At 45.6% G+C, this 20,253-nt stretch overlaps 1 pseudogene; it reads right to left on the reverse strand.

The window, feature by feature from the left end:
• The window catches only part of LOC148517456 (macrophage mannose receptor 1-like), a 268,777-nt pseudogene that overhangs the window by 95,911 nt on the left and 152,613 nt on the right, over positions 1–20,253 (reverse strand).

The following is a 20,253-nucleotide window of genomic DNA, read 5'->3' on the forward strand; positions in this document are numbered from 1 at the left end:
TCCCAAATTAGGGATGAAACGCGTTGGGACATTATCTGACATTTATTGACTTTTTAAGATTGCAATACCATACTTTGTATGGTTAATTTGTTCAACTATAATTCAATAAATTAGTTTTAGTTAATTACTGGCTTATCTGTATGCTATCAATATGGATCCCTCAATTACATGCACCTAGCCCACCTGGACGCAAGGAGGAGTCAGACCAGCAGACATCCACTCAGGGTAAGTAGGTCTAAACTTACCTAACACTGCAATATAGTGTCACAAGACATCCTGATACTGCGTTTTCCTATCTTTGAGGTGGCGTTGATACAGAGGAGGTGGTATCCACAGCATACGGCTTTCACCATAAAACAGAGTTCGTAATCCAACACCCAGCCTACAGTTTTTGTCTACCTGCATAGCCAGATAAATTGACAGTGTTGTACATACCAATTACATAAGGACAGTTGGTCCTATTCTCTGGCATTTCATAAGGACTATATCACATCATATCACCATCTAATTTACAACATCCAGCCCACAGTTGTTGCCCACCTGTCAGAAGCAGAGAGACTGATTGCTTTAACAAAACATCATTCACTATAATCATTGGACCAAAATTCAGAATTATTTATCAACTACCAGCCTCAAGTTATTGCCCACCTGACATCACACATTTGTCTGTAAATAGAGCCTTAGTTATATGTACATATATATGTATATACACATGTGTGTATGTATGTGTTTGTATATATTTACTATAATACTCAAATTCTTCATTCACTACAGCCATTAGCCATTCACAATACCCAGATCCCAAATCCTTCGCACATTCTTACATCTACATATCTCCTTACCACAGAGCGCTTTTTTCCTTTCTTGTATTTCCTCCCGAAGGGATGCCTAACCCTAAGTCCCCCCAGAGGTTCCTAGAGCTAAACCTCCTCCCCCCCTGCATCTAGTACCTAAGACACCCGGCTTACCTTCATTCAGTATGCCGGGTGTCAGGACTTTGTTGTGGGGTAATGATAGGCGTCAGGATTTTGACGCCTATCTTTAGTCCCATGTTGGGCTTTTAGTGTCGGGATTTCGGCGGCTGGGATAGCAGCCGGTGGTATCCTGACTACATCCCATCCTTATGTTAGAATGTGAATGTAATCATATGCATATAATTGCTGATATTAGCAGAATAGTGATCCATGCTGAATCAGGCCCAAACTACACACACTATTAAAATCATTAGTAAATACAGCCCCAAATGACTATATCCTATTACCTACATCACACAAAATAGTAATAGTAGTTATGAAGAAAATTACCTGTTTTCCGAATGAAAGCCATTCTGATGGGCATCCGCCTTCTGGCACAGGGGCAGTTGGGGCAACTGTTACATTAATGGAACTGTTTTTCCTCTCACAGATAAATGCATTTGGATCACCACAGTTTACGTCATTCCAATATCCTTTAATTGAAAATGGAGAAATGGGATATTAGTAAAGATGAATTAAACTATCTGCTTTGAGCAAAATAAAACTACTTCCATGTGAAAGCTGCATTGTGCTAGAAGCTGTTTAAGCATTTTATGTGTTAAGTAAGCTGAGGAATTTGTAAGAATCTGTGCAGTGGTAATCCCAATGTAGTGTACCTGAGGCGTTTTGCTGTGGAATAATTCATAACTTAGGGCCTGATTCAGCAAGGAACGCATATGTGCGCACACACTCGGCCGCTGCGTGTATATGCTAATCTGTGTATACGCACGGCATCCGCAGCACAAGATGCAGACACCCAGCAATACATAATGCCGCCCACCTCCCTTTACTCACAGCCTGAGTAGTCCGCAAGATAGCGGAAACATCGGTAACATCGTGAACCATCGGACCCATATGCAGAATAGTGGTTGAACTGCCCCTCGAGCAGACTTTGCTACATCTCCCGCATGCAGTGAGAGCTCAGACTGCGTAGGGTCTCACAATGGCTAATTTATGCATGCCTCTGCAATGGCGTTGAAACGCACTGGCACACCTGCGTTCACACGACCACACCCTATCGCCGCCCACAAATGGCACTTCTTGTCAATCAAAGTTAGAGGGGTCTGTGTGCACGCTGCATCTGCCCTGCGTACCCTTTCCTGATTGCACTGATTGGTTCGTGCACGTGCAGTACGATGCATGCACATTGCGAAACCATCGGCCGAGCGCATGCTCACATTTGCGCTCCTTGCTGAATCAGGCCCTTAATCTGATGAAAGTGTTTTTTTTTCACAACAAAATGCATCAGACAGGTTACTTGGGGACTACCGCTGCACCAACAATTTTCAAAAGCTTGGGCTAAACAAAAGTAACAGTTTTCTTTGTGATAATAACCCAATGGGTAGCACAGTTGTTTTGTATTGCATTCTGGTTGTTTTCTTTGTTTTTACCACAGCAGGACATATTTATGGTAAAAGGTAAAATATACAGAGAAACAGAGTCATCTTGGTAGAATAACATCCCAATTTTTCCCTGATCATTTATAGCAAAAGGTGTAACTAAGTGCTACGTCTGTATTTTCTCCTTTATGGAGTCTTCATTATCTTAAGGAAGTTACTAGAGCAGTAGTTCTAAACCTTAACCAACAAAGAGTAACTCACCTGTGCAAGATTAAATAAATCCAAAAAACATGACCCGTAGGTGGTACATGAGGACTAGCGTTAAAGATGAAAAGGGCTCGTCCACACAAATAGTTTATTGAGCTACACTAAAACAGAATTCAGCTTTAGAAAACCACCATAGAAATAATGCAGCAAAGCAAGCCACTCATTTGTTTGTCATACCGCCTATAATGCACTCATAGATAGCAGAGATATAGATGGCTTGGACAAACCCACAAAATTTTTTAATATTAAATATCATTAATATATCTACATCTCTGGAAAGGATCTATATATCTGTAAAATGGCACATATGTATTTAATTTGTATGAATTTGCCATACATACTGTATAACACATACCCAAGTCTCTATACATCACAACACAGTTCTCGTCATTATTGGAAAAGTTGGGTTCATGATTTGCCCAGGCAACAAAGTCCACAGGAGAATTGTCCATCCACCTAATGGGAAACAGATATTACGGTTCTTACACAATCTACAGGTTTTCACATATATGTTTCCCCAAATGTCAACTGTACATATAAAGGTATAGTTTGTGACACAGAGCAACATGGTGATGAAGAAGATGGCACAGCTGCGACCACTGGGTTCCAACTTCCTACTGTAAAGTCTATTAGGGCAGAGGAGTGGAATTTGTATCCCAATGGTGCACTGGTGACTGCAGAGTAGGGTTGGCCATCGGAATCCAATGGTTTATAACCACTGGTGCTGGTAACAGTAAAATGTATCAATACAATGCCGCCCTTCCAATGGCTATCTCTGCTTCACAGGTACCAGAATGTATCACAGGCTAACCTTATCTAACAAAGGGTCTGATGCAGAGATGGACGGAATTGCAGAACCGCACAGCAGTGGCTATGCAGTTCTGTCCATCTGAAATGCTAATGTAGCAGGAGGTGTCTGTAGGAAATAGACACCTCCTTGCTACATCTGCAATCCCAGGACTGTGAATCGGTTGCCCCTTTGGCCAGGCTGCAGTAGCTGAATCTTACCACAGCCCGACCAGGTCCTGACAGCTTGCGAGGCCAGGAAATCTGAATCCACTGAAGCAGACCCTGGCCTCTTCCCTACTGGACACCCCTCCTTTTTCGGGAACACTGCCCAGGAATGCCCCCCACTCCACTTTCCAAACGCTGTGTTTGGGAGTCACAGGGAACAGACTCGCAGATGGAGGGCCTCACATGTGCAATACACATCCTGCACATGCACAGTCCTCTAGCAATCGGAGCTGTGCGCTAATCATCGGGTCAGCGAACATCTCTGAATCAGGCCCATAGTGTATAACTAACTTTTTTCCTGATGCTCCTCCTCAGCAGGTTGCGATGGGCCATGTTTAGAGTCACAGGCAATGCTGATGGTCACATAGTTGAGCATTTTATTTTCTACTCTGCATGTGCAAATATCCCTAAAAACTCCTACAGCGCATGCATTAATTAGGTGCTGTTGCGATTGAGTCACACGGTTTTAGAAATGTGTTGGGTAAGTGCTTGATGGTTCTAGGCAATTACTTGGAGGTGGCTACCAGTGAACGCATGGAGATGGCCCGTCTTATGGGCGTGTCACGAGTGTGTTGGTGACAGTGGTTGCGTACGCAGACACTCAATCGCTTACATACTGTAGGAGGCCATACACAGACGGATAATCTGCACCTGCCATAGGGCTGATGCAAGTTTTGATACTTGGGGGTATATTTATCAAAGTTCAATTTTGCATGTCTGGTGATTTTGAACCCGATTTTGATTTCGATTTTGATCAGAGATTTACTAAAGTCAAAACCGTATGTGAAATCGAATATAAAACCGAAATCCCTATCAAAATCGAATATCGTCTAAACATCTGTATTTTTACATAGACCAACTTAGGATCCCCTGATTTACTACTATTTGAATTGAAATTGAACACAACATCCCCAAAATAATAGACCTGCTTCATGCTGGTGATTTAACCATGGTTCACCTGTAAAATCAAGCACAAAATCGAACACAATATTCCAAAAATAATAGACCTGCTTCATGCCGCTTATTTTAGCATGGTTCTTGCATGTTAAAATAAAGAAAAGAGAAAGACATGGGGCGCCCCCCCCCCCCCAAAAAAACCGAAAGCATAACTAGCACCGGGCTGTGTGAGTCGGTCCTGGTTGTGAAAATATGGGAAAAATTACGTAGGATCCCCCGTATTGTCAACAACCAGCACCGGGCTCTTACTTGCGGGGAGTAATGCGACAGCAGGGGGACACACTTCACGGAGTCCCCCTACTAAAGCAAGCAGCACCTCACACTAGCCAGCCTAGGCTGGAGATTCCTGGGGAAGTGGGGACCCCCCTAATAAAGCCCCTCCCCCTCTCCAGGTAACCCCTGGCTGGAGATAAAGCTTGAGGCTATCTCCCACACCCCTGGGCGGGGTTGACAGGTGTATAATATATAATAAAACTAAGTATTATGCATGGGGACTATAGACTCAATAAAGCCTCCCCTAAATGCTCATACTTGGACAACCACAAGTACCAGCCTCCAGGGCATTAGGGGGCTACTGGAACATATGTTCTCCCCTGTAAAGGAAATACTAAAACAAAGACAGCACACACACACACCGTTGAAAGATACATTTTATTACACACAATTGTTAGTTAAACAGCCCTTCTAGTTGTACCAAACCATGGCGTGACTCGGTAGTGCAGATATTCTTTTCATGCAACTTTTTACCTTCAAATGCATTGCAAATAGGACATACGAGCAGCTTCTGCTGATTAAAATGTTATGCGGCGTGCCTACATTCTGTGTGCGACTGCGGCTGTATATGCATGCGAAACGCTATGTTACAGTGTCACAGTTGCTGTGTATTTCGCATGCAGGTACATCCGCAGTCGCACACAGATTATATTCTGCATGCGCCTGAAGCTGTATCTCCATGCGAGATGCTACGTTACAGTCGCTGACACTGTAACATAGCATTCGCATGCAGGTACATCCGCAGTCGCACACAGAATATAGGCATGCCACATATGATTTTAATCAGCAGAAGCTGCTTGTGCGTCCTTTTTGCATAATATTGTGAATAAGGTGCATTTTTAGGGACAAAAGACACACGAAAAGGCGCTTACCCCTACTGAGTCGCATGGCGCTCATGCGTTATGTTTAACACGACTTGTAGAACACGAAGGTAACATGTATGTGGACACACCTGTACACTTACCTTATCCCTGGTGTTTGGTCCTCTTGTCCAGTAGAATCCCACTGTTTGGAAAAAAATAAATAAATAATCACCTTATCCTTGGCACAGGTTGGTCCTCTTCTCCAGTAGCATCAAGAGCATTTGAAAAAACAAACTGGCATCCTGAGCCATAACAGACACAGAAGAGCTTTATGTGTGTACACATACAGCTGTTCTCCGCAAGTGACAGGACACACAAGGCTTCCTGGAGTTGTACGGCCGCCAGCCGATCAGCGGCCGCTACTATTGTAACTTGTCGCTGATTGGCTGTGAGTAGTCAGGCTGTCAATCAACAGCCAGGCCACTGATTGGCTAACAGACACAAGAACCATGCTAAAATAAGCAACATAAAGCAAATCTATTATTTTGCGGATGTTGTGTTTAATTTTGTGTTTGATTTTACAGGTGATTTTATGTTCAATATTGAAACTAGGGGTGTGCACCGGCCACTTTTCGTGTTTTGTGTTTTGGTTTTGGATCTGGATCTTTCTTTGTGTTTTGGATCTGGATTGGTTTTGCCAAAACCACCCTTCCATGTTTTGGGTTCTGGGTTTTGTGTTTTGGATCTGTATTTTTTTGAAAAAAAGCATAAAAACAGCTAAAATCACAGAATTTGTAGGTTTTTCTGCTCCTATGCTATTATTAACCTCAATAACCTTAATTTCCACTCATTTCCAGTCTATTCTGAACACCTCACACCTCACAATAGTGTTTTTATGTCCAAAAGGTTGCACCGAGGTAGCTGGATGACTATGCTAAGCGACACGAGTGGGCGGCACAAACACGTGACCCATCTAGGCGTGATACTGCAGTGGCAGACAGGATGGCAGTTTGAAAAACTAGGCCCCAAACTGTACATAATGCAAAGAAAAAAAAGAGGTGCAAGATGGAATTGTCCTTGGGCCCTCCCACCCACCCTTATGTTGTATAAACAGGACATGCACACTTTAACAAACCAATCATTTCAGCGCCAGGGTCTGCCACACGACTGTGGCTGAAATGATTGGTTCGTTTGGGCCCCCACAAAACAAGCTGGCAATTAATCTGTCCCTGCACAAACTGGCTCTACGGAGGCAAGATGTCATCCTCATCCTCCTTATCCACCGATTCCTCACCCTCTTCAGTGTGTACATCCTCATCCTCACAAAGTATTAACTCGTCCCCACTTGAATCCACCACCACAGGTCCCTCTGTATGTTCTGGAGGCTGGTCTCCCTGGAAGAGCTGATAATTCATTTTGATGAGCATCATCTTCTCCACATTCTGTGGAAGCAACCTCGTACGCCTTTCGCTGACAAGGTTCCCGACTGCACTAAACACTCTTTCGGAGTACACACTGGAGGGGGGGCAACTCAGGTAAAATAGAGCCAGTTTGTGCAGGGGCCTCCAAATTGCCTCTTTTTCCTGCCAGTACAGGTATGGACTGTCTGACATGCCTACTTGGATGCTGTCACCGATGTAATCCTCCACCATTCTGTCAATGGTGACAGTATAATATGCAGTGACAGTAGACATGTCAAAAATTGTTGGACAAAAAAAGGGGGAATGGAGTCCGCACTGGTGTTAATGTAATAAGGATAATAATGGTATCTCAATTATAGAACCAAATTCAAGTCTATCACCAAAGTTAAAAAAGATTTTTACTCTGGATGACTTCTTATTGGTGGTGCACCCAAAACAATTTGTGCTATACACATATACCAGAGGAAACAGAATTTGCAAAAGAGAGCAAAGACTGAAAAAAGACAAATAAGTCTTTTTGGGGCACTCTTGAAAACAAATGTCAGTAATGAGAATGTTAAAATGTACTTTTAATTAGAGGCGATCACGTGACCAAGCTATACCGGCGAAACGCGCATCCTGAACAGTGCATTAGCACCAGGGTTCTCACACACAGCACATGCAGCTGTGGTCCTTCCTCTACTTCAAGACAGGTACTTCACTATCCATTCAAAGCACTCTCTCATTTGAGTTCCCTGCATGTGACTCCCCCTTTCAATGCCCCACGGTAACAGGGGAGAGACACAGCTTTTCCTCAAACAGCAGAAGTGCATAACTTTCATTTCATCTGTGTGTCATGCTGTCCCACTCTCTCATCTCTTGTCAGAACCGGACCACGGAAAGCAGAAGTGGGTATGCGTTTCCAGTACCACAGTTCTTGCTTTTTTCTTCTTTGATCCCTACATTTGTCATATCCCTGGCACACACACTATTATAATTTCCATGTGAGATGGATCCTTATCCAATGCGATCACTTTGATTTTTTCTATAACAGTGTATCAGCGAACACTTATAAGACCACATAACAAACGTTACCTTTTATTTCTCCTATACTGGTATACCATTTGTGGTCTTATTTTATGAGTGTAATGTTATGTCTTTATCATTTTGAGATTATGAATACATATTACATCAATATCGATATGACTATTGTATGATAACTTATACTTACCTGTTAATTGGTTATTTTCCTCTATTACTGGAATTTTCATCGGACCAAAATTAATTGGATGTACTTATTGTTTATAGAAGTTTTGAAATATGCTGCATGAATAACTACTTTATATTTGACTAATAGATATGATCATGAAATAATTCTCGTTTCCTATTGCACAATTTATTGATATATTGATCATTCTTCCTATTTATTATGTGTGTTATATTTTTATTTGTACCCAAATAGATATTTATCGAGTGGGTGACTAAATAGGACCCTACACATCTTCATATTTTCGCCTATCTATATTGATTTAACCATCAGTACATGGTAATATAATCTATGTTGCTGATATTCATTTTCTGTTCCTAAAGGTAGATCAAGTACTATGAATTATGTAACTTAATGAGATTTATTAATCTCGTATATACACTGTTACAGAGCATACGACAGTAATTACGATTTACCTAATACAGGACACATCAACCTCATGTACATGCCACCACAGATCATACGATCCTGATTGTGATCTGTCTATTATGTGTATTTATGTGTTATACATTTAGTGTATATGTTTGTCTTTAACTCAATTTGTTGTGAATTAGATTTTTTAGCCAAGGCAATTAATTAAAAGTACATTTTAACATTCTCATTACTGACATTTGTTTTCAAGAGTGCCCCAAAAAGACTTATTTGTCTTTTTTCAGACTTTGCTCTCTTTTCCAAATTTTGTTTCCTCTGGTATATGTCAGAAATTGTTGTCAGGTCCTTCAGTCCGGACCAGATGTCCAAACTTGGTCCTGCCTGCCCTGCATCACCGCCAGCGGGTTGCTTAGGATACCTAAGTTTTTTCCTGGCAGCCCCAGTTGCGGGAGAAAATGAAGAAGGAGCTGTTGACATGTCACGTTCCGCTTCAGCTGACAGTGTGTTCACCAACAGGTCTTTGCACCTCTGCAGGCTTGTGTCGGCCGGAAAGAGAGACACCACATAGGCTTTAAACCTAGGATCGAGCACGGTGGCCAAAATGTAGTGGTCTGATTTCAACAGATTGACCACCCTGGAATCCTGGCAAAGCGAATGAAGGGCTTCATCCACAAGTCCCACATGCCAAACGGAATCGCTCCGTCTTAGCTCCTCCTTCACTTTCTCCAGCCGCTTCTGCAAAAGCCTGATGAGGGGAATGACCTGACTCAAGCTGGCAGTGTCTGAACTAACTTCATGTGTGGCAAGTTCGAAGGGCTGGAGAACCTTGCACAACACGGAAATCATTCTCCACTGCGCTTGAGTCAGGTGCATACCCCCTCCTTTGCCTATGTCATAGGTGGATGTATAGGCTTGAATGGCCTTTTGCTGCTCCTCCATCCTCTGAAGCATATAGAGGGTTGAGTTCCACCGCGTCACAACCTCTTGCTTCAGGTGATGGCGGGGCAGGTTCAAGAGTGTTTGCTGGCGCTCCAGTCTTGCTTCAGGTGATGGCGGGGCAGGTTCAAGAGTGTTTGCTGGTGCTCCAGTCTTCGGCACGCAGTCGCTGAATGGCGAAAGTGGCCAGAAATTTTTCGGGCCACCCAAAGCGTCTCCTGCACGCCCCTGTCGCTTTTCAGAAAATTCTGCACCACCAAGTTTATTGTGTGAGCAAAACATGGGACGTGCTGGAATTTGCCCAGATGTAATGCCCGCACATTATTGGTGGCGTTGTCAGATATCACAAATCCCCAGGAGAGTCTAAGTGGGGTAAGCCACTGGGCAATGATTTCCCTCAGTTTCTCTAAGAGGTTGTCGGCGGTGTGCCTCTTACTGAAACCGGTGATACACAGCGTAGCCTGCCTTGGAACGAGCTGGCGTTTCTGAGATGCTGTGACTGGTGACGCTGCTGCTGTTGCTGCGTAAGGTGATACATCTACCCAGTGGGATGTCACAGTCATATAGTCCTTACTCTGCCCTGTTCCACTTATCTAGATGTCCGTGGTTAAGCGGACATTGGGTACAACGGCATTTTTCAGGACACTGAGGACACTTTTGCTGACGTTTCTGTACAGTCTCGGTATCGCCTGCCTAGTGAAGTGGAATCTAGATGGGATTTGGAACCGGGGACACACTACCTCCATCAATTGTCTAAATCCCACTGCACTAATGGCGGATACCGGACGCACGTCTAACACCAACATAGCAGTCAAGGCCTCAGTTATACGTTTTGCTTCAGGATGACTGCTGTCGTACTTCATCCTCCTCGCTAAGGACTGTTGGAGGGTCAATTGTTTAGTAAAAGTAGTGGTGTTCCTACTTCCTCTCTGGGATGATGAATGACTCCCAGCAGCAGCAACAGCAGCAGCGGCAGCAGGAGGTGTAGCAATGCAGGATCCTCCGGAGGAATCCGGGATAGGAGAGTCAGTCATGCCAGTGACATGGCCTGCAGGACTACTTCCGATCCTGACTAAGGAGGAAATTGACGAGGAGGGAGTTGACGGTGTGGTTTGCAGGCGCTTGGATACAACAGGACAACGGGATTTAGGTGTCCCTGGACTGCTTACGGTCTTAGCCAAAGTTTCTGAACTTGACAGTAACTTATTATGAACGCGCTGCAGGTGCCGTATAAGGGAGGATGTTCCTAGGTGGTTAACGTCCCTACCCCTACTTATTCCACCTTTACATAAGGTACATATGGCAAGACAGTTGTTGTCCGGATTTGGATAGAAATATTGCCAGACCAAAGAGGAGGAATGTTTGGTCTTCTGCCCAGGCATGACCGTGATGGGCTTTTTCATCCCACAGACAACAACTGTCTCCCCCGGAGCCTGATTTAAACAAACCACATCACCATCAGAATCCTCCTCGCCAACTTCCTCCTCAGCGCCAGCTACACCAGTATCCTCATCCTGTTGTACTTCAACAGTGACATCTTCAATTTGCATATCAGCAAGTGGACTGTGGGTGCTCCTTTCAGCACTTGCAGGGGGCGTGCAAATGGTGGAAAGAGCCACCTCTTCCCGTCCAGTGCTGGGAAGGTCAGGCATCGCAACCACCACCACACTTGGACTCTCCTTGGGGATTTGTGATATCTTCTTAGAAAGCACAGTTCTTCGCTGTGCTTTTGCCAGCTTAACTCTTGATTTTTTTAGAGGGAGGAGGGCTTCCATCGTCATGTGAAGCTGAACCACTAGTCATGAACATACTAGGGATCGACCTTAGCCGTTCCTTGCCACTCCGTGTCATAAATGGCATATTGGCAAGTTTACGTTTCTCTTCAGCTGATTTAAATGTTTTTTTCAAGGTCATTTTCCTGAACTTTGTCATTTGGGATTGTATGTGCCCTCTATTATGACATTGGGCATCGGCCTTGGCAGACGACGTTGATGGCATGTTATCATCTATGTCATGACTAGTGGCAGCAGCTTCAGCACTAGGAGGAAGTGGTTCTTGATCTTTCTCTATTTTATTTTTATCGGAGAAAGTTTGGTCCTCCATTTATGTTATATCGATTTGATATATACGTGTGGCTAAACACAGAAAATATTTTTTTATTTTTACTGGAGAGTAGTGCACTTTGTGGGTTACACCAGCCTTTAAGAAATGAGCCAGCCGGCTCTTTACTTATGGGACACAGGCGCACGCTTGGCGCTGCTCCTTTGTTGATGCACGTGCGGCTACTGCGCACACAATTCACAAACACAGAAAATATATATTTTTTTGGTTTGGAGTGTACTTTGGGGGTTACAGCACCCTTTAACGGTCAAGCCAGCCGGCCCTTTACTTATGACACAGGCGCACGCTTGGCACTACTTTGTTGATGCACGTGCGGCTACTGCGCACACAATTCACAAACACAGAAAATATATATTTTTTGGTTTGGACTGGAGTGTACTTTGGGGGTTACAGCACCCTTTAACGGTCAAGCCAGCCGGCCCTTTACTTATGACACAGGCGCACGCTTGGCACTACTTTGTTGATGCATGTGCGGCTACTGCGCACACAATTCACAAACACAGAAAATAATTTTTTTTTTGGTTTGGACTGGAGTGTACTTTGGGGGTTACAGCACCCTTTAACGGTCAAGCCAGCCGGCCCTTTTACTTATGACACAGGCGCACGCTTGGCACTACTTTGTTGATGCACGTGCGGCTACTGCGCACACAATTCACAAACACAGAAAATAATTTTTTTTTTGGTTTGGACTGGAGTGTACTTTGCGGGTTACAGCACCCTTTAACGGTCAAGCCAGCCGGCCCTTTACTTATGACACAGGTGCACGCTTGGCACTACTTTGTTGATGCACGTGCGGCTACTGCGCACACAATTCACAAACACAGAAAATAATTTTTTTTTTGGTTTGGACTGGAGTGTTCTTTGGGGCTTATAGCACCCTTTAACGGTCAAGCCAGCCGGCCCTTTACTTATGACACAGGCGCACGCTTGGCACTACTTTGTTGATGCACGTGCGGCTACTGCGCACACAATTCACAAACACAGAAAATATTTTTTTTTGTGGTTTGGACTGGAGTGTTCTTTCGGGGTTACAGCACCCTTTAACGGTCAAGCCAGCCGGCCCTTTACTTATGACACAGGCGCACGCTTGGCACTACTTTGTTGATGCACGTGCAGCTACTGCGCACACAATTCACAAACACAGAAAATAATTTTTTTTTTGGTTTGGACTGGAGTGTACTTTGGGGGTTACAGCACCCTTTAACGGTCAAGCCAGCCGGCCCTTTACTTATGACACAGGCGCACGCTTGGCACTACTTTGTTGATGCACGTGCGGCTACTGCGCACACAGGGCCTGATTCAGACCCACTCGCGAGCGGCTGTCCGCTCGCAAGTGGGTCGATGTTATGCACTGAGCATGCGCACGACAGAGGGAGCTCCGTCGTGCGCATGCGCCAGACGCGACGAGCGAAGGAAAGTCCTTCGCTCGTTGTGTCCGATCAAAGGGGGCGTGCTGTCAATGTTGATTGACAGCACGCCCCCTTTGGTGGGCGTGCCGGGGGCGTGCCTCCCTGACGGGGGCGTTCCCACGGGAACGCCTCCCGTCAGAAGCCGGCCCACTGACATCACTAGTGATGTCAGTGGGAGTGATTTTGGCTCTGATAGAGCCAAAATCACTCCGGAGCTTGCGGTTGAAAACCTCAACCGCAGGCTCCGGCTCGCAATTTCGATGGTCGCGATGGTCTCGACCATCGCGGCCATCAAAAAGCACGCTCGTATAGCCTGTGGGTGGTGACCCACAGCTATACGAGCGTCCAGGAGGACGCTCCATGAAAATGGAGCCCGGCCCTCATTCAGAGCGTGCGCTCTGCTCAGAGCGTACGGCTCTGAATGAGGGCCACAATTCACAAACACAGAAAATAATTTTTTTTTTGGTTTGGACTGGAGTGTACTTTGGGGGTTACAGCACCCTTTAACGGTCAAGCCAGCCGGCCCTTTACTTATGACACAGGCGCACGCTTGGCACTACTTTGTTGATGCACGTGCGGCTACTGCGCACACAATTCACAAACACACAAAAAATATTATTTTTTTAGCACTTGGGGGGAGCACCCCAGATGGACAGAGCACCCCCTGGACAACACTACAGCACCCCTTTAGGACTGGGACACTGCACAGGACTTTGGAGTGGACACAGCCCCTATGGAGAACTGACTGCACAGCACAGTCCAGCCAGCCAGCCCCTATGGACTTTGAAGTAGTGGACACAGCCCCTATTAACAACAGCAGCACAGCACAACACAGCCAGCCCCTATGGACTTTGAAGTAGTGGACAACAGCAGCACAGCGCAGCACAGCATAGCACAACACTACTCTGCACTACACTACACTACACAGCCCAGCCAGCCCTAACTCCCACCCTCCCTCTTCACTGTCCACAGCCGAGTGAGAAAATGGCGCCGACGCGGGTACCTTATATAGGTTCCAAAACCCGCGAGACTCAGAAGGCGGGATGATGACGTTTTGCCTCGATTTCAGATCCGAGTCAGGCGGGAAAAGTCGAGCCTGACTCGGATCTGCCTCGGATCGGGGGGGCTCGGGGGGGGTTCGGATTTCAGAAATCCGAACCCGCTCACCCCTAATTGAAACTGACATCCAAATCCGAAAAAGAAATCAAAATCAAACAATATCGAATTAGATTTTGAAATAGAAGTCAAAATTGAATTTTTATAAATGTGGGATTTTGACAGTGATATATACATTCGATTTGATTCAGTTTCAGGTGAGTTAAATCGAGCATATAATCAAATACAAAATGGTACTTTGTATACATACCCCTTGGTTTTCATTTTTTAGACATCATTTTATTTTTTATTTTTTTATTATTTATGTCTTTTTATATTATTTAGTTCCACTACGCATGTGCATATCCTCGGTGAATCAGTCAGTTATTGCAGTATTGCTCAGCAGCTCTGGTAATATTTTATTGCCGTATTTTGAAATATAGGCAAATACATTTTAATTAACTAATGCTCAGTGCTTTCACTATAAGCTATTTTCATACAGATTACGGACACTATACAGTTATGGGTATATTTACTAAAGGATGATTTTAATACATTTAAAATCTATGAAAATCAATCAAATTCGATCAACATCGATGTTGTGTTTCTGAAGCTAAATCACACATTTACATATGTGTCCCTCATACATCTAGCCTCAATACGCTACGCAGCGTGACTTGCCTGACATCAATGAGCCGCCAGATCCAGTGCAGCTCTGTAAGCGTTGGGTGTCTTTTTTTGCCGAAATGCATCCAAGTCGCAATGAGATGCGACACTTGAACAGTCTCGCAGGACCAGGCGCTCAAATAGGGGCTATTTGACATCTGTACTAATTAACAATTTTTGATTTGTTTTTCTAAGTATTAGCAAATACACAGTTTAGCACCATAAACACAACATCGATGTTGATCAATTTTCATTGAATTTAATTAAATTAAAACCAACCTTTAGTAACTATATCCCCTAGTATGTGTTCCATGCTATATACTGTATGTGCCTCTGGGACTGTTTGGAAGGATAAGACAGGGGAAGGAGTTTGTCTCAGGGCCGTAGCTAGGGTAGTGTGGCCGCTGCCATTGCACAGGCACCACAGGTCAGGGGGCGCTGTTTGGGCCTATCAAATTTATGTTTATTATCATTCTTGCTTGTAGCTTCCTCTTAGTTCATCCCCAGCATCTCCTGACCTCCCCTATCTCTTCCCTGGCCCTTCCCCATGAAGCCATGACCCTTTTTGGGTGCATTATGTCCCTTTGAAAAATTAGGGGGGGCACCAATCCTCTTTCTGGCACAGGGCACCAAAAAGTCTAGTTACGGCTCTGGTTTGTCTATACATATAAACAGGTTGGATTAAAGCAGGGCAACAGGGATGGTCATCCCAGGGCCCCAACACAGGATCTGTCTGACCCTGTAATAGCCGAGAGTAGGTGCCCAGCGCTGGGGCTGTCGTGATTCTGTGTTCTGTATGCACAGTGCGTGCATACAGAGCAACTCACTAGGGAGCTGCTCTGTGCTGTATGCACTGTGACTGTGCCTACAGAACACAGAAGAGCTGGAAGGTTTCAAGCAGAGCTGGCCCTAGGCATGGGCATAATAAGCACATGCCTAGGGGCGACTGGAATGCCTAGGGGGCATTCCAGGGCTCTGCAGCTACTGCACCTCGCCGACTGCCTCCCACTACCATTTCCCCCTTAGACGCTTTAACAACCACCCCCCCACTCCCCCCACCAGCGGAAGCTGCTCCTGCCCTGCCGCTGCTGCGTTCCGAGCTCAGCTCCGATCGGGCAGCGCAGGCTGGCGCAGCGGTCAGTTGGCTGACCGTGAGCCAGGTCAGTAATGAGCTTCTGCACAGAAGCTCATTCTGGCTAGGCAACAGGAGGAGACAACAAGATGGCCAGGTTAGGGCATGCCGCGCATGCCCAGCCGCGGCGCTCCTCCCATGGGCCTTTGCGGACAACTCACGTCTCTGCCTGCAATCCATAAGCCATACTGTAGCAGCTGCCCGGCCCAACGCCCAGCATCGGGGACCAGACCAGCCTGTTAACATCCAGCCAGCATTAGCTGCAGGGAGCTGAGAGAGGGGCAGGCACTAACTGAGGGCAGATGCAAATGTATATATATATATTATATAGATATACAGTATATATATATATATATAGAGAGAGAGAGAGAGAGATATGTGTGTGTATATATAAATAATATCTGTGTGTATGTGTGTATATATAAGTAATGTGTATGTATATATATAATATATATATATATATAGATTAGGGGTGAGCGGGTTCGGATTTCTGAAATCCGAACCCCCCCGAGCCCCCCCAATCCGAGGCCGATCCGAGTCAGGCTCGACTTTTCCCACCTGACTCGGATCTGAAATCGAGGCAAAACGTCATCATCCCGCCTTCCGGGTCTCGCAGGTTTTGGATCCTATATAAGGTACCCCCGTCGGCACCATTTTCTCACTCGGCTGTGGACAGTGAAGAGGGAGGGTGGGAGTTAGGGCTGGCTGGGCTGTGTAGTGTAGTGTAGTGTTGTGCTGTGCTGTGCTGCGCTGTGCTGCTGTTGTCCATAGGGGCTGTGTCCACTCCTCCAAAGTCCATAGGGGCTGGCTGGACTGTGTTGTGCAGTCAGTTGTCCATAGGGGCTGTGTCCACTTCAAACTCCTGTGCAGTGTCCCAGTCCTAAAGGGTTGCTGTAGTGTTGTCCAGGGGGTGCTCTGTCCATCAGGGGTGCTCCCCTCAAATGCAAAAAATATATATATTTTTTCTGTATTTGTGAATTGTGTGCACAGTAGCCGCACGTGCATCAACAAAGGAGCAGCGCCAAGCGTGCGCCTGTGTCCCATAAGTAAAGGGCCGGCTGGCTTGTCCGTTAAAGGGTGCTGTAACCCCCAAAGTATACTCCAAACAAAATAAAAAAATATTTTTTGTGTTTGTGAATTGTGTGCGCAGTAGCCGCATGTGCATCAACAAAGTAGTGCCAAGCGTGCGCCTGTGTCATAAGTAAAGGGCCGGCTGGCTTGACCGTTAAAGGGTGCTGTAACCCCCAAAGTACACTCCAAACAAAATAAAAAAATATTTTCTGTGTTTGTGAATTGTGTGCACTGTGGCTGCACGTGCATCAACAAAGGAGCAGCGCCAAGCGTGCGCCTGTGTCCCATAAGTAAAGGGCCGGCTGGCTTGTCCGTTAAAGGGTGCTATAACCCCCACAGTACACTCCAAACAAAATAAAAAAATATTTTCTGTGTTTGTGAATTGTGTGCGCAGTAGCCGCACGTGCATCAACAAAGTAGTGCCAAGCGTGCGCCTGTGTCATAAGTAAAGGGCCGGCTGGCTTGACCGTTAAAGGGTGCTGTAACCCCCAAAGTACACTCCAAACAAAATAAAAAAATATTTTCTGTGTTTGTGAATTGTGTGCACTGTGGCTGCACGTGCATCAACAAAGGAGAAGCGCCAAGAGCGCACCTGTGTCCCATAAGTAAAGGGCCAGCTGGCTTGTCCGTTAAAGGGTGCTGTAACCCCCAAAGTACACTCCAAACAAAATCAAAAAATATTTTCTGTGTTTGTGAATTGTGTGCGCAGTAGCCGCACGTGCATCAACAAAGTAGTGCCAAGCGTGCGCCTGTGTCATAAGTAAAGGGCCGGCTGGCTTGACCGTTAAAAGGTCCTGTAACCCCCAAAGTACACTCCAAACAAATTAAAAAAATGTTTTCTTTGTTTGTGTGCGCCTTAGCCGCATGTATATATCAAATCAATATAACATAAATGGAGGACCAAACTTTCTCCGATAAAAATAAAATAGGGAAAGATCAAGAACCACTTCCTCCTAGTGCTGAAGCTGCTGCCACTAGTCATGACATTGACGATAACATGTCATCAACGTCGTCTGCCAAGGCCGATGCCCAATGTCATAATAGAGGGCACATACAATCCCAAATGACAAAGTTCAGGACAATGACCTTAAAAACACATTTAAATCATCTGAAGAGAAACGTAAACTTGCCAATATGCCATTTATGACATGGAGTGGCAAGGAAAGGCTAAGGTCTTTCCCTATGACTAGTGTGTGTCATACTAGTATGACTAGTATGTTCATGACTAGTGGTTCAGCTTCACATGATGATGGAAGCCCTCCTCCCACAAAAAAAATCAAATGAGTTAAGCTGGCAAAAGCACAGCAAAGAACTGTGCGTTCTAAGAAGATATCACAAATCCCCAAGGAGAGTCCAAGTGTGATGGCGGTTGCGATGCCTGACCTTCCCAGCACTGGACGGGAAGAGGTGGCTCTTTCCACCATTTGCACGCCCCCTGCAAGTGCTGAAAAGAGCAACCACAGTCCACTTACTGATATGCAAATTGAAGATGTCTCTGTTGAAGTACAACAGGATGAGGATACTGGTGTAGCTGGCGCTGAGGAGGAAGTTGGCGAGGAGGATTCTGATGGTGATGTGGTTTGTTTAAATCAGGCTCCGGGGGAGACAGTTGTTGTCCATGGGATGAAAAAGCCCATCACGGTCATGCCTGGGCAGAAGACCAAACATTCCACATCTTTGGTCTGGCAATATTTCTATCCAAATCCGGACAGCTGTCTTGCCATATGTACCATATGTAAAGGTGAAATAAGTAGGGGTAGGGACGTTAACCACCTAGGAACATCCTCCCTTATACGGCACCTGCAGCCCGTTCATAAAAAGTTACTGTCAAGTTCAGAAAAAATTTGGCTAAGACAGTAAGCAGTCCAGGGACACCTAAATCCCGTTGTCCTGTTGTATCCAAGCGCCTGCAAACCACACCGTCAACTCCCTCCTCGTCAATTTCCTCCTTAGTCAGGATCGGATGTAGTCCTGCAGGCCATGTCTCTGGCATGACTGACTCTCCTATCCGGGATTCCTCCGGAGGATCCTGCATTGCTACGCCTACTGCTGCCGCTGCTGCTGTTGCTGCTGCTGGGAGTCGTTCATCATCCCAGAGAGGAAGTAAGAACACCACTACTTTTACTAAACAATTGACCCTCCCACAGTCCTTAGCGAGGAGGATGAAGTACGACAGCAGTCATCCTGAAGCAAAACGTATAACTGAGGCCTTGACTGCTATGTTGGTGTTAGACGTGCGTCCGGTATCCGTCATTAGTGCAGTGGGATTTAGACAATTGATGGAGATAGTGTGTCCCCGGTTCCAAATCCCATCTAGATTCCACTTCACTAGGCAGGCGATACCGAGACTGTACAGAAACGTCAGAAAAAGTGTCCTCAGTGTCCTGAAAAATGCGGTTGTACCCAATGTCCACTTAACCACGGACATGTGGACAAGTGGAACAGGGCAGACTAAGGACTATATGATTGTGACAGCCCACTGGGTAGATGTATCACCTTACGCAGCAACAACAGCAGCATCACCAGTAGCAGCATCTCAGAAACGCCAGCTCGTTCCAAGGCAGGCTACGCTGTGTATCACCGGTTTCAGTAAGAGGCACACCGCCGACAACCTCTTAGAGAAAATGAGGGAAATCATCGCCCAGTGGCTTACCCCACTTAGACTCTCCTGGGGATTTGTGATATCTGACAACGCCACCAATATTGTGTGGTCATTACATCTGGGCAAATTCCAGCACTTCCCATGTTTTGCTCACACAATAAACTTGGTGGTGCAGAATTTTCTGAATAGCGACAGGGGCGTGCAGGAGACGCTTTGGGTGGCCCGAAAAATTTCTGCCCACTTTCGCCATTCAGCGTCTGCGTGCCGAAGACTGGAGCGCCAGCAAACACTCTTGAACCTACCCTGCCATCACCTGAAGCAAGAGGTTGTGACGCGGTGGAACTCAACCCTCTATATGCTTCAGAGGATGGAGGAGCAGCAAAAGGCCATTCAAGCCTAACCATCCTCTTATGACATAGGCAAAGGAGGGGGTATGCACATGACTCAAGTGCAGTGGAGAATGATTTCCGTGTTGTGCAAGGTTCTCCAACCCTTCAAACTTGCCACACGTGAAG

Source organism: Taudactylus pleione, unplaced genomic scaffold (genome assembly GCF_031769625.1).
Source record: "Taudactylus pleione unplaced genomic scaffold, aTauple2 ptg000216l, whole genome shotgun sequence".
In the NCBI taxonomy this organism is placed as follows: Eukaryota; Metazoa; Chordata; class Amphibia; order Anura; family Myobatrachidae; genus Taudactylus; species Taudactylus pleione.